This window comes from Ovis canadensis, chromosome 20 (genome assembly GCF_042477335.2).
Source record: "Ovis canadensis isolate MfBH-ARS-UI-01 breed Bighorn chromosome 20, ARS-UI_OviCan_v2, whole genome shotgun sequence".
Lineage (NCBI taxonomy): Eukaryota > Metazoa > Chordata > Mammalia > Artiodactyla > Bovidae > Ovis > Ovis canadensis.
In genome coordinates this window covers 42,963,634-42,977,990 of record NC_091264.1, presented here as the reverse complement: position 1 = coordinate 42,977,990, position 14,357 = coordinate 42,963,634, and the positions used below count along the sequence as shown (strand labels likewise).

At 45.8% G+C, this 14,357-nt stretch overlaps 1 pseudogene; it reads left to right on the top strand.

The window, feature by feature from the left end:
- The first annotated feature begins 2,030 nt into the window (after window positions 1-2,030).
- Window positions 2,031-12,854, top strand: LOC138425879 (BOLA class I histocompatibility antigen, alpha chain BL3-7-like; annotated as a pseudogene).
- Window positions 12,855-14,357: the final 1,503 nt, after the last annotated feature.

Genomic DNA, 14,357 nt, shown 5'->3' with positions numbered 1-14,357 from the left:
TTACAGCCACTGGACCCCCGCCCTGAAGTGTCTTTATTCACAAACTTGTGGCAAGAAACAATATTTTAAAAGCGACGCGGGATCATCCAGGGCTTCCCTGATGGGTCAGTGATGAAAACTCCACCTGCCAATGCAGGAGAGGCAGGAGATGCGGGTTCAGTCTCTGGGTCTGGAAAATCCCCTGGAGGAGGAAATGACAACCCACTCCAGTATCCTTGCCTTGGAAATCCCATGGACAGAAGAGCCTGGAGGGCTACAGTCCAACGTGTGGCAAAGAGTAGGACACGACTGAACGACTGGGCACAAGCAAATGGTCACTCTAGAGGTGGCTGTCCTCCTTCTCTTGGGTTACCTCTTCCTGACTAATTGAGAACAGGGAAAGCACTGGACAGACCCATGGGCTGAGACTCACGGTGCACCTCCTGGGCTCGCTATAGACTCCAGGCTCCACCCCACCCCCCCTTCTCTGGGCTCCAAGAGTGACCTAGCTGACCACCAGCTGGGCAGCTCCTTTTCTGCTGCCCTGGGGCCGCTGTTTTTGACGCAGTGGTTCCCACTGTCTTAGAAAATAAAGAGACAGTATCCAAGTAGCCCAGTGCTGTGACATGAGGACAGACCTGGATGCAGCTGTGATGTCTTAGTGGAACTCTGGCAACCTGGGAGTCAGGGCCAGGGGGCTCCCCTAGGGCTGCAAGGACCTTGCTCTCCTTCCTCTCCCTGCCGTGGTTCTCCCTGCACCCCAGCTTAAGGGGGGCTGGTGAAGGAGTTGGGGGAGGTCTTGTTCTGGAAGAGAGGAATTCCTTTAATCACCTCCCCTCTTTGCTTGTCTCTTTTCCCCTCTTCCATGTGTATTTGAGTTATACCATACCTGTAAGGACAGGAAAATACCTCAACTGTAAGTGTAACTTCCAAGCAATAATATCGAACTGACACCTGTGTAATTATCGTCCTGGTGAAAAATAGACCCTTCACCAGCTCCTAGCCCAGAAGCCCCTGTGCCTCTCCCTACACAGACCCCACCTCCTTGCACACGAGTCTGCTAAGTGACCCTCCCCCGCCCTTCTCTGGTTCGTTGCCCACCACTCTGGTGGCCTCCATCCCATGACGTCACTGTTTCCTCCCTCTCCTCACTTCTCCAGGAGCCTCCCTGTCTCCACAGGGGATTACCTTGAGGATCTCCTCCTCCTCCTCCCTCTCTTTCATCTCATCCTAGGATGAGAATGAAGAATGAGGCTGAAGAATCCCAAGTTGATTCCCTGAAGGAAGAGCCTCCAATCCCGGAAGCAACAGGAACAAGTGACGGGAACTTGGGGTTCAAGGACTGATTCCAGGACACTGAGGGCACCCAGTATGTTTGTGGGGTCCATCCTGGACCTGGAAACCAGCTGTTATAGCCTGGAGATCGGCTGCTCCCTGAAGCCAAAGTCCTTGGCCATTTAACGGGGAGAAAAATGTCTGTGTCAGAGTGTGTGTTGGGAAAACAACTCAGACTCTGAACTTGATGCTGGATGGGGCTCTGACCCACTGGAAGGGAGATCCTGGGCAGGTCCCTGCTAAGGAGGTCAAAGGGGAGCTCAGGTCTCTTGTCGCCAGCCCTGTGGCCACATGGGAGCGCCGCCACTCTGCTCTCTCCTGTTCAGCGCAGCCTGGGGAAAGGATGGGCTGTGCTCCCAGTCAGAAATGGCTGCCTTGCAGGCTGGACAGCAGCAATGGGGGATGGAGATGCCCTCAGAATCATCTCTATTCTCACTATTAAGTTCAACTCTTCATCTGGCTAAGGCAGCATTCCCCAGCTATCTCCTTGTGACCTTCCATTTTCGCTTGCCCGCTTTCCACACTGCAGTCTGTAGAAGGAAGTCACGATGTGTGGCGCACCCTTAAAGAGTGCTCTGCTAGTCCTTCCCTGGTGGTACCGTGGATACGAATGCCCCTGCCAATGCAGGGGACACGAGTCTGATCCCTGGTCTGGGAATATCCCACTTGCAACTAAAGCCCACGCAGCCACGAGCCACAACTACTGAGTCCAAGAGATGCCACTGCTGAAGCTCGTGCGGCTACAGCCCGTGTTCCACGACAAGAGAAGTCACCGCAACAAGTCCCAGCGCTGCGACGAACAGTGGCTCCCACGCTCGCAACTAGAGAAAGCCTGGGCGCGGCAACGGAGATCCAGTGCCGCCAGTAAGTAAATACATCATTTTTAAAGGGCTTTCTGCTGTAAACATTGGTGTGCAGGTTATGTGCAAAACTAAGTTTTCAGACAAGTTAGAGAAATACCAGATTGATTAGTAGACTGGATGGAGAGCTTCCATCCATAAGCTTCATAAGAAACTGCTGACTCTCATTTCTAGCGGCTGTGCTGCTTCCTATTCCTGCCCCAGTGAATGAGGGTTTCTGCGGCTCCACGTCCTGGTCAATACTAGGCATCGCGGGTTCTTGGATTCTAGCTGCTCTAATAGGGGTGTGAGGATGTGTCACTGCTGGTTTTCTTTGCATGTCCTAATAACATGTGACATTGAGCATCTTTCCCTATATATTTTCATTGAGATACCATCTTTGATGAGATGTCTACTCAGACTTTTCCTCATTTTTATTTTTTCCTCAATTTTAATTATTTGTCTTCATATTGTTGAGTTTAAGTGTTCTATGCATATTCTAATATAAGTCCTTTACTAGATACATAAATTTGTCAATAATTTCTCTAGTCAGTGGCCTGAGGTCTATGACTGACATAGCAATATATATTAATGCATAGTTATATTTTTCTAGTAAGAAAAATTAGAAATTCCTGTCTTGATATCTAACTAGAGGACTTGAGTGATTGGAGGATGCAGGGGAGAATATGAATTATTTATTTTGTATATTCTTGAGTAGTTTTGCATTTCTCTCAGCTTCTCAGGTGGTGCTAATGGCAAAGAATCCACCTGCCAGGGCAGGAGACATCAGAGACGCAGGGTCTATCCCTGGGTTGGGAAGACCCCCTGGAGGAGGGCATGACAACCACTCCAGTATTCTTGCCTGGAGAATCCCATGGACAGAGGAGCCTGACAGGCTATGGTTCATAAGGTCATAAAGCACTGACCACGACTGAGGCGACTGAACACACATACACAGCCACACACACACGTGATAGATGTGCAATGTATGGTATATGTGCAATGTATGGATATGATCTTATGTATATTCACTGGGAAACAACTAATAAAGTGTTGAGAATGTTTTTTCACAGAAAAACCCTGTAATCCTCACACCCAGTGAAATGTGGTTGCATTTTCTTTTAGTTTATTACACATCTTCCTGCTGAAACATTCTCTAAGCTGATGAGCACAGACCTTAGTGGCCTCCAGCCTACACTCCCCTGATGCTGTTTCCCGTCAGCTCACTCTCACACCTCCTGAGCAGGCTCGTTCTCTTCCCTCCCTCCCTCCTCAGACCCTCCACTGCCTCCCTACTCCCTGTTCTTAATGGTGAGCTTTCCACTCAGAAAATAATACTCAGTCCATCCTCCTCCCCCCGCATTCCCACACTTGCACCTGTACCCTCACCTTCCACAGTGATGACGGACACCCCCTCACAACATCTAAGGCCGCCCCCCAGCGTGGGCACAGGATCTGATTCCATCCTCCCCTGTGTCATCAGTTTCCCACTCTCTACTGGCTCCCTCAGTCCTGACCACAAACATGCTGCAATCCCTCTCATTAAAATTAATCAAACATAAATAAATAAACCCAAACAAAATCCTGCCGTAAACATCCACCACTCTATGTCCAGTTTCCTTCCAACTACTGCTCCACGTCTAGGACTCTTCTTCCGGAACAATTCCTGAGTCCAAAGTCCATTCTCTCACCTACTGGCTTGTCTTTTTATTTTTAGTTAGTGGATCTATGCACAAAATTTTAAGAAATAAAATATTTCTACAAGACTTGAAATCAGGATGGATGTCCCCCATCTCTTGAATATCAGAGACCAATTGTTTTAGCTCTTTCAGCTGATTCTGTTTCTTCTATGTCTCTAAAACACATATCTATAATACTCCTTTCTGGTTTTCAATTTTATGTACCATTTGTAGTTAATTGGTTTTTCTTTCACATACCCCATCTTTCCAATTTATAATTATAAATCTATCATTTTTGTAATTTTGATTAGCTCAATGTCCAATATTTGTAGTATTATAATAATGCAAATACTAGTCATGACTGAGCATTTAGTAGACTATAATTTCTTTTTGTTCTTTCTTTTTGTTTTTGGAGGTAACAGATATCTTTATTACCTTGTTCTGGTGATATTTTCACAAGTGTTTGCACATGTACAAACTCAAATTATACATATTAAATTATATGTATAATTATACATATTAAATTATACATATAATTATACGTATTAAATATGTGCAATTTTTTATAGCAATAATATCTCAATGAAGTTGTTAAAGATTTCTCTGGTGGTCCAGTGGTTAAGAATCCACCTGCCAGTGCAGGGGGTCGATCCTTGGTCGGGGAAGATTCCAGATGCCAAGAGGCAACTAAACCTGTGCACCACAACTACTGAGCCCCCGCGCCCTCGGGCCAGTTCTCTATCACAGAGAAGCCACGGCAGGGAGAAGCCCCAGCACCGCAACTAGAGAGTAGCCCCTGATCACTGCAACCAGAGAAAGCTCACGTGCAGCAAGGAAGACCCGCTGCAGCCAGAAATAAACAAGGAAATGCATTGTGAGAAAGCAAATAGAAAAGAGGAAGATTGGATTATAGAGTTTCTAAAACTACTTTTCCATTTTCTATTTTTTTTATTTTATAATTTTTATTAGAATATAATTAATTTACAGTCTTGTGTTAGTTTCAGGTGTACAGCAAAATGAACCTGTTATACACATACACATATTGACTTTGCTTTTCTAAAGTGGATATTTTAATTCTCCCTGGAATATATAGCTTACTTTTGTTGTGCTCATTTTATTTTATTAATATTTATTTTAGCTATTTATTATTGATTTGGCTGCACTAGGCTTCACTGTGCCATGTGGGATCTTTAGTTGCTTATGGATTTTAATGTAACAGAATAAGAAATAGTCAATGATATTCTTTCAGGTCCACTTTGAAAATAACCTTTTAGAAACTACCACGTGTATAGTTTTAGTTTTGTAAGAAAGATGAACATCCACAATGATCTGAAAAGATTATTAAAAAGACTATTCCTACATTTGTATAGGCCTTTTGATCTTCAGAGACTTCAATCAAAATAGTGGATTCAGTGCAGAAGGAAACCTGAAAATCCAGGGGTGGTCTAATGGGACAGACGAGAAAGAGACTCGCAAAAACATAAAAACGTAAAAGCTCCGCTCTTCGCACTACCCTGTCTATTCTGGGAAATGGTTACTGTTCACATTAAACTCATGGGTTATTAATATTATTCTTAGTAAGCTAACCAAAAAATTTTTAACTGTATTATTCTTTTATGGAAAATAACAATAAATTGGCCACATAAAATTATCCTTGAGGTCCTCACTAAGGACTGAGACTAGGTCAGGACTATAAGAGTAAGCATGATCAAGAGCTCTCGGTGCAGGAGGGGAGCTATCAGGACAAAGTCCCAGGCGCCCCGGGGCGCGAGGCTCTCAGGGTCTGAGTCAAGGGAGGTGTCTCGGGTGGGGATGCTCCTGTTGGGGATTCCCTGTCTCTCGAGTTTCACTTTCTCTCTCACAACTTGTGTCGAGCCCTCCTGCCTGGATACTCGTGACGCGGCCCTAGTTCTCACTCCCATTGGGTGGCCGGTTTTTAGAGGCCAATCAGTGTCCCTGTGTCCACCTCACACTGGACTCAGGAGAGGATGAGCGCAGAGTTGGGGCGGGACCCCACCTCAGTTTCCTCCCGCCTCTCCCCACTTTGCTCCACTCCAGGCCCTTCTTCCTCCTCTAATCTTGAGGGTTTCATGAATCTCCAGGCACAAACAGGAGGAGGGCATGAGGTATACAAACTTAGATCCCCACAGTCCTCTACAGGAAGTCTTTCCTGAAGTCTGCCCACTCCAGTTCCTGCTGCAGCCTCAGTGTTTGCCTAGTAGAGCCCCAGGTTTGGGCAGATGGTGATCCTGGAACATTACCCCTCCCAGTAATGCAGGGACACTCCTCACCTCCTTTAGGGCTTAGCTTAAACGTCGTCTCTGAGGAAAGCCTCCCTTGTATTTAAAATTACAGCCAGCTCCTGCTGGTTCTTCTCTTTCTCTAAATCACTCACCGCTTTATGGTACCCCGATCATTACTTCAAGGGCCTTGCTGTTTATTGTCAGGTCTTCCATCAGCATGTAAGTGGATGAAGGCAGGATTTCGAGTTGGTTTAAATACCCTGCCTAGAATAGTGCCTGGCACATAGTAGATGCCCCCAAAATATTTGTTGATGATTGAACACATCCTTAAAGCTGAGACTGGGGCAGGAAAGGCAGGCAGTTCCTGGTAAGGGATGAGGGTGAGACTGTGTTAGAAGGAGGAGGAGCTACTCACTAGTTTACCCCAGGCTGGCAGCCAAGCAGACAGACAGCTCCACAGCGCCCTCCGCACTTCACTTGTGGCCACAAGCACCGAGAACAGACAACCAGATCCCCAGCTGCCTCCACAGACTCCTACTCCTGAGGGATGCCTTGATCTGGTGGAGGAGTTCTTAGGTGGTGAAGTCCTCCAACTCCCAGTCTTAGATCCAGAATGAGCTGGTGGCATGGCTCAGCTGCAGCCTGTGGGGCTCTGGAGAGCCTCCCCTGACCAGAGAAGACCCCGAACTCCTGGGTCATCGGTGGGGCTAGAAATTAGAGTTGGGTCTAGGACATTTGATTTCAGGATTTGGAGGTGGTCTGTCTATCAGGTTCACAAATGGGAAGAAGAGGCAGGATGCTGGGGTCATAGCTCTCTGGGTTGAGAAAAGGAGGCTGCCTTCCTGGCTTGAAAGGTTAGGTGGTATGTTGTTGTTTAGTCACTGAGTCCTGTTCAACTCTGAGACCCCATGGACTGTAGCACACCAGGCTCCTCTGTCCATGGGAGTTCCCAGGCAAGAATACTGGAGCAGGTTGCCATTTCCCACTTCAGTGGATCTTCCCCACCCAGGGATCGAACCTGCATCTCTTGCATCTCCTTCACTGGCAAGTGGATTCTTAACCACTGTATCACCTGGGAAGATCAGAATAGCAATTACTCAGAATAGCAGTTCTCACAGTTTGGTCTGTGGAACCCTTGAATTCAATGAGACCCTTTCACGATCATATCTTGAATCATAAGGTCAAAACTAGTTTCATAACATTTCTTAGAGTGTATTTGCCTTTGCACTATAATCGACATTTGCATGAGGTAAAACTTAACAAGAATGGAAGCTATGGTACCAAACTGCAATAGTTATTTATTCTTCACCACCACCTATTTCCACACTGAAAAAAAAAAAAAAATCAAAGCAATTTCACTTTAAACATCCTGGTTAAAGTGTTAAGAATTATTATCTGTACTAAATCATTATTCACAATCCACTTTTTAAAAATATCTTACATGATGACATGGAGATATATATATATATATACACACACAAGACATATACAAGCATTTCTGCAACATTCCAAAGTACTAGTTCCCAAAGAAAATAATCTTTATGAGCTGAACTAGCCTTTTTTTTTTTTTTAATGGGATGCCATTTGTACTTGAAGCAAAGAATGACCCAGAATTATGCCTGTTTAGACTTGGACATTTGGCGGACATTTTCTTGAAAATGAACATGAGCATCTTCATTCAAGAAAATGACTGACAGATGACAATTCACAGTACTTCCCTTGATAAAAGGTAAGCTCTCCAGAGAAAATCAGATTCTGGAAAATGTGTCCACAATCACTGTAAGACTGAGAGTTTCTCAGTACTGACAAACTTTTCTCTTGGGGTCTATCGTAATATTAAAACAAATAATAATTATTTAAATTGTCTGATTCCAGTGTTGATTTACAGGAATCAACACTGAAAGATGTACATAACTTAGGTTGTACATAACTTAGTGAAACACTACATTACTTTGAAAACTCATGCATTAGTAAAAGATCCATTCAATATCCAAGACAGGCCTGTGGATTTTACTGTAACAAAACAGAAAATATTCAATCGTGGTGTTTCAGGTTCACTTAATAAAAGAAAGAAACAAAAACCCTCAAACCCTGAGAAACTACCAATTGTGTAATTTTTAGTATCAGACATGAATAGCTGAAATAATCAGAGACATCCAGATAATCAGAAACAATTATATACAAAGGTTAGTAAAAATACTACTTCAACATACTTGTAAGGCTGTATGTTTTGCCATATACTTCAACCAAAACAACAATTTAAATGCAGAAGCAAATACAAAAATCCAGTGGTGTTCTAATGAGACAGACAGTTCAGTCACTAAGTAATGTCTGACTCTTTGCAACACCGTGCACTGCAGCACGCCAGGCTTTCCTGTCCATCCCCAACTCCTGGAGCTTGCTCAAACTCATGTTTATTGAGTTGGTGATGCCATCCAACCATCTCACCCTCTGTCATCCCCTTCTCCTCCTACCTTCAATCTTTTCAAATGAGTCAGTTATTTGCATCAGGTGACCAAAGTATTGGAGTTTCAGCTTCAGCATGAGTCCTTCCAGTGAATATTCAGGACTGATTTTCTTTAGGATGGACTGGTTAGATCTCCTTGCAGTCCAAGGGACTCTCAATAGTCTTCTCCAACACCACAGTTCAAAAGCATCAATGCTTCAGCACTCAGCCTTATTTATGGTCCAACTCTCACATCCATACCTGACCACTGGAAAAACTGTAGCTTTGACTATATGGACCTTTGTCAGCAGAGTAATGTCTCAGCTTTTTAATATGTGGTCTAGGTTTGTCATAGCTCTTCTTCCAAGGAGCAAGCGTCTTTTAATTTCATGGCTGCAGTCACCATCCACAGTGATTTTGGAGCCCAAGAAAATAAAGTCAGCCACTGTTTCCACTGTTTCCCCATCTATTTACCATGAAGTGCTGGGACCAGATGCCATAATCCTCATTTTTTGAATGTTGAGTTTTAGCCAGTTTTTTCTGAGACAAGAGACTTGCAAAAGTGTAAAATTAAAAGATTTATTCTTCTCACTATCTTGCATATTTGGGGAAATAGTTCTTTCTCATTAAAGAAAACATATTATTTCTGTTAACATGTAAAGATTTATCAGTATTATTACCCTGCCTGGGTTGTAATATGTTGGGCCTTCCCATGTGGATTCTCCTGACACTGTTCCAATTCTCACTCCCATTGCCTGTTCGGTTCTACAGAAACCAGTCAGTCTCACTGTGGTAGGCTATACACAGTTCGTGCGGTTTGACAGTGACGACCCAAATCCGAGGATGGAGGCGCGGGCATGGTGGATGGAGCAGGAGGGACTGGAGTATTGGAATTGGAACATGCAGGGCATCAAGGACACTGCCCAGACTTTCAGAGTGAACCTGAACTCCCTATGGGGCTACAACCAGAGCAAAGTGGGTGAGCAACACGGGCCCGGATCCAGGTCACTACCCCCACCCCCAGGTACCAGCCAGGTTGCCTCAACACAGGAGGACCCGCTGGGGACCTTCACCCAGCCAGAGTCGGCAAGTCTTTCAGCCAATTTCATTTTCAGTTCAGTTCAGTTCAGTTCAGTGGCTCAGTCCTGTCTGACTGTTTGTGACCCCATGGACTGCAGCACGCCAGGCTTCCCTGTACATCACCAACTCCTGGAGCTTACTCAAATTCATGTCCATTGAGTCAGTGATGCCATCCAGTCATCTCATCCTCTGTCATCCCTTTCTCCTCCCACCTTCATTCTTTCCCAGCATCAGGGTCTTTTCAAATGAGTCAGTTCTTTGCATCAGGTGGCCAAAGTATTGGAGTTTCAGCTTCAACATCAGTCCTTCCAATGAATATTCAGGACTGATTTCCTTTAGGATGGACTGGTTAGATCTCCTTGCAGTCCAAGGGACTCTCAAGAGTCTTCTCCAACACCACAGTTCAAAAGCATCAGTTCTTCAGCACTTAGCTTTCTTTATAGTCCAACTCTCACATTCATACATGACTACTGGAAAAACCATAGCCTTGACTAGATGGACCTTTGTTGGCAAAGTAATGTCTCTGCTTTTTAATTTGCTGTCTAGTTGGTCATAACTTTTCTTCCAAAGAGTAAGTGTCTTTTAATTTCATGGCTGCAGTCACCATCTGCAATGATTTTGGAGCCCCCCAAAATAAAATCTGTCACTGTTTCCACTGTCCCCATCTATTTGCCATGAAGTGATGGGACCAGATGCCATGATCTTCGTTTTCTGAATGTTGAGTTTTAAGCCAACTTTTTCACTCTCCTCTTTCACTTTCATCAAGAAGCTCTTTAGTTCTTCATTTTTTGCCATAAGGATGATATCATCTGCATATTTGAGGTTATTGATATTTCTCCCAGCAATCTTGACTCCAGCTTGTGCTTCATCCAGCCCAGCATTTCTCATGATGTACCCTGCATGTAAGTTAAATAAGCAGGGTGACAATATACAGCCTTAAGGTACTCCTTTCCCGATTTGGAACCAGCCTGTTGTTTCATGTCCAGTTCTATATGTTGCTTCTTGACCTGCATACAGATTTCTCAGGAGGCCGGTGAGTTGCTCTGGTATTTCCATCTTTTTGAGAATTTTCCACAGTTTGTTATGATCCACTCAGTCAAAGGCTTTGGCGTAGTCAATAAAGCAGAAGTAGATGTTTTTCTGGAACTCTCTTGCTTTTTGGATGATCCAATGGATGTTGGCAATATGATCTCTGGTTCCTCTACCTCTTCTAAAACCAGCTAGCAAAGTAATGCTCACAATTCCCCCAAGCCAAGCTTCAACAGTGCATGAACTGTGAACTTCCAGATGTTCAAGCTGGATTTAGAAAAGTCAGAGGAGCCAGAGATCAAATTACCAACATTCACTGGATCACGGAAAAGGACGGCAGAAGACACGGCGGCTCAGATCACCACGTGCAAGTGAGAGGCCTCTGGTGATGCACAGCGCAACAGAAACTACCTGGAGGGCACATGCGTGGAGCGGCTCCGGAGATTCCAGGAGAACAGGAGGACACGCTGCTGCACACACGTAGGAGGGGCGCAGGGCCTCCCTGATCTCCCCTCGGACTGGAGCTGGCTTCCCACGAGGAAAGGAAAGTGGAATCAGTATCAGAATACCACTGTTCCTTCTAGGCGGGAGAGGGAGGGATCCTTCTAGGGTCTTGTCTTCTGTTAGAGAGTGATGAATCCAGAGGGCTAGAGTCTCTCTAAGGGACAATTGAGGAATCCAGTCTCGTGGGGATGGAAAGGAAAACTATCTCTGAAGTAACTGATCAATAATTCCCTATGACCTTGGCAGCAATGTTGGTGAACCACGACTTTTTCTGTCAAGGCCTTGTTATTGGCCTGAAAACATCTTTGGAGGCCTGACTCCAGATTTTCTGAGTCATTCACTCGCCACTCAGATTAGGTCCAGAAATCTGTTTTATCCCTTTGAGATCTGGAGCCTTCTACATTAGTGTCTCATTCTAGAACTTTCCTTGGAATAGGAGATTTTCCCAGACCCCAGGGTCCAGGCTGGTGTCTGCTGTTTGTACTTCTTTTCAAACCCGCTGTCCTGTCCATCCTCAAGATGGTCACAAGGTGCCTCTTCACTGGCCCATGGAGATAACACAAAGTGAATTTTCCGACTCTTCCTCCTCAGACCCTCCAAAGATCCATGTGACTCATCACCCCATCTCTGACCTTGAGGTCACCCTGAGGTGCTGGGCCCTGGGCTTCTACCCTGAGACTTCACTGACCTGGCAGCGTGATGGGGAGGACCTGACCCAGGACATGGAGCTTGTGGAGACCAGGACTTCAGGGGATGGAACCTTCCAGAAGTGGGCGGCCCTGGTGGTGCCTTCTGGAGAGGAGCAGAGATACACGTGCCGTGTGCAGCACGAGGGGCTTCAGGAGCCCCTCACCCTGAGATGGGGTAAGGAGGGGGATGGATGGTCAACCTTATTATCAGGTAATCAGGAGCCTTCAGGAGAACTTCAGCAAGGTTAGGATTCATGCCTAAGGTCAGGGCCCCTTTCCTTTCTTCCACAGGACCTCCTCAGCCCTCCATCCCTATCATGGGCATCACTGTTGGCCTGGTTCTCCTCGTGGTGGCTGTGGTGAGTGGAGCTGTGATCTGGAAGAAGTGCTCAGGTAGGGAAGGGAGGGAGGGATCTGAGTTTTCTTGTCTCACTGGGGGTTTCAAGCCCAGGTAGAATCTTGTCTGCCTCATCCCTTGGGAGAACCATCCACACATATGTGCTTGCCAGTTGGAGCTGAGTGCTAACATTTACCTTTCTGTAAAGTATATGAGAGCGTGAAAACAAATTTTTCACCTTAATCATGCTGATGATGGGGACCTGATTCCTAGCAGTTGGAGGTCAGAGGGGAGGGTCCTGGCTGAGGACAGAGCTCCAGGAGGGCAGCTGCCCAATGCTGCACATCTCCTTTTTTCATATTTCCTGACCTTACCCTGGGTCTTCAATGGGGCCAGGACCAGGGGGCTCCTCCAGGATGTCACGGCCCTGCCTCCTCCCTGGCCTATTATGTGATGCTTTCTCCCCACAGGCAGAGGAGAGAGCTATGTTCAGGCTGCTAGTAAGTTTGAGTGGGTTGGAGGGTTATCCCTGAGATCCTTGGAATAGTACAGCTGAGAGCCCATGAGGGATCTCACCCATCCCATAATCCCTCCTTTAGGCTCATCTCCTGTGGGTTCTGACCAGGCCCTGTTCTGTTTTATCTCAAGCAGTGACAGTGCCCAGGGCTGTGATGTTACCTTTCACCAGTCCTAAAGGTGAGACCCTGGAGGGCCTGAAGCAGGAGAGGGCTGGGTCAGAGGTGGCACGACTGGGTAATGCGGATTCTCTGAGTGGGCATTTGGAACATACAGTGGACTGTTTAGAATGTCAAGACATTTGTGACCGACTTAAACTTGTTCATGATCATTTTCTTCTAAGTGTGGGACAGCTGTCTGTGTGGGACCGAGTGACACAAGATTAGTATCCCCGCCCCCACCATTGTGACGTCAGATCCCCTGACCCCTCTTTCTGCAGCTGCATCTGAATGCCTCTGTGCTTCTATTAGCATAATGTGAGGAGGTGGGGAGACTGGCCCACCCCTGCCCACTGCGCCCCCTCCCCATCTGACCTTGTGTTCTCCTCCCTGTTGGACTCCTGTGTTTCGGCAGAGGCGGGGCTGGGCCCTTTCTACCTTTGTCTTAACTTCATGTTGTGCTGAGAAATACTGAAAATAAGAATCTGGATGTGAATTTGTTTTTTCTAATTCGTGTCATGAAGGTCGATGGGTTAATAAAGAAAAAGATTCTTAAAGTCTGAGACAGGTAAACAAACGGAACCCCTGAGAATCTTCCAGCATCTACATGTTTGCTGTGCTGAGTCTGATCTCAGTGGGGCCAGAGAAGGATACGAGGAGGTATGAGCCCTCTCCAGTGAGTGCTGAGTCCTTTGTGGGCTTCAGAGTGGTCACTGGTTGGATGGGTCATCTTCTCTGTTTCTTTGTTCTTTTCCCTTCAGTAGAAACTTGTCCCACCAGAACCTGTGATCACAGGGACTCACAGGCAATCCAGGAACTCAGCCAGATTGGGAACAACTGAGGTCAGTGATCAGAGAGCATTCAGATTGGGGAGGAGTTTTAAATCCACACTTCAACAGCTGTACTTTCCTGGGAAGAAAAGGGCTAGAGATGCATGTTGGTTTCTCTACTCTACATAGGTACATAGCCAGGTGGAAGCCTGAAGAAGTGTTATCAGCACAAAATAATGAAAACCAATGGATTTCTTTGAAACTATTACCTAAATGGATTTCTCACTCATTCCTTAGTGTAAACAACGGAATACAAATTTTTCTGTTACATAAATGAAAACTGTGTGTATGTGTACTCTTGAGAGTCCCTTGGACTGCAAGGAGATTCAGCCAGTCCATTCTGAAGGAGATCAGCCTTGGGATTTCTTTGGAAGGTTGATGCCAAAGCTGAAACTCCAGTACTTTGGCCACCTCATGCAAAGCGTTGACTCATTGGAAAGACTCTGATGCTGGGAGGTATTGGGGGCATGAGGAAAAGGGGATGACAGAGGATGAGATGGCTGGATGGCATCACTGACTTGATGGACGTGAGTCTGAGTGAACTCCTGGAGTTGGTGATGGACAGGGAGTCCACAGGGTTGCAGAGTCAGACATGACTGAGCGACTGAATGGAATTGAACTGAACTGATACATGTAATTTCAGAAAAATACCGAAAACATAAGTATACCTTACCATCAAAATACAGAGCTGAC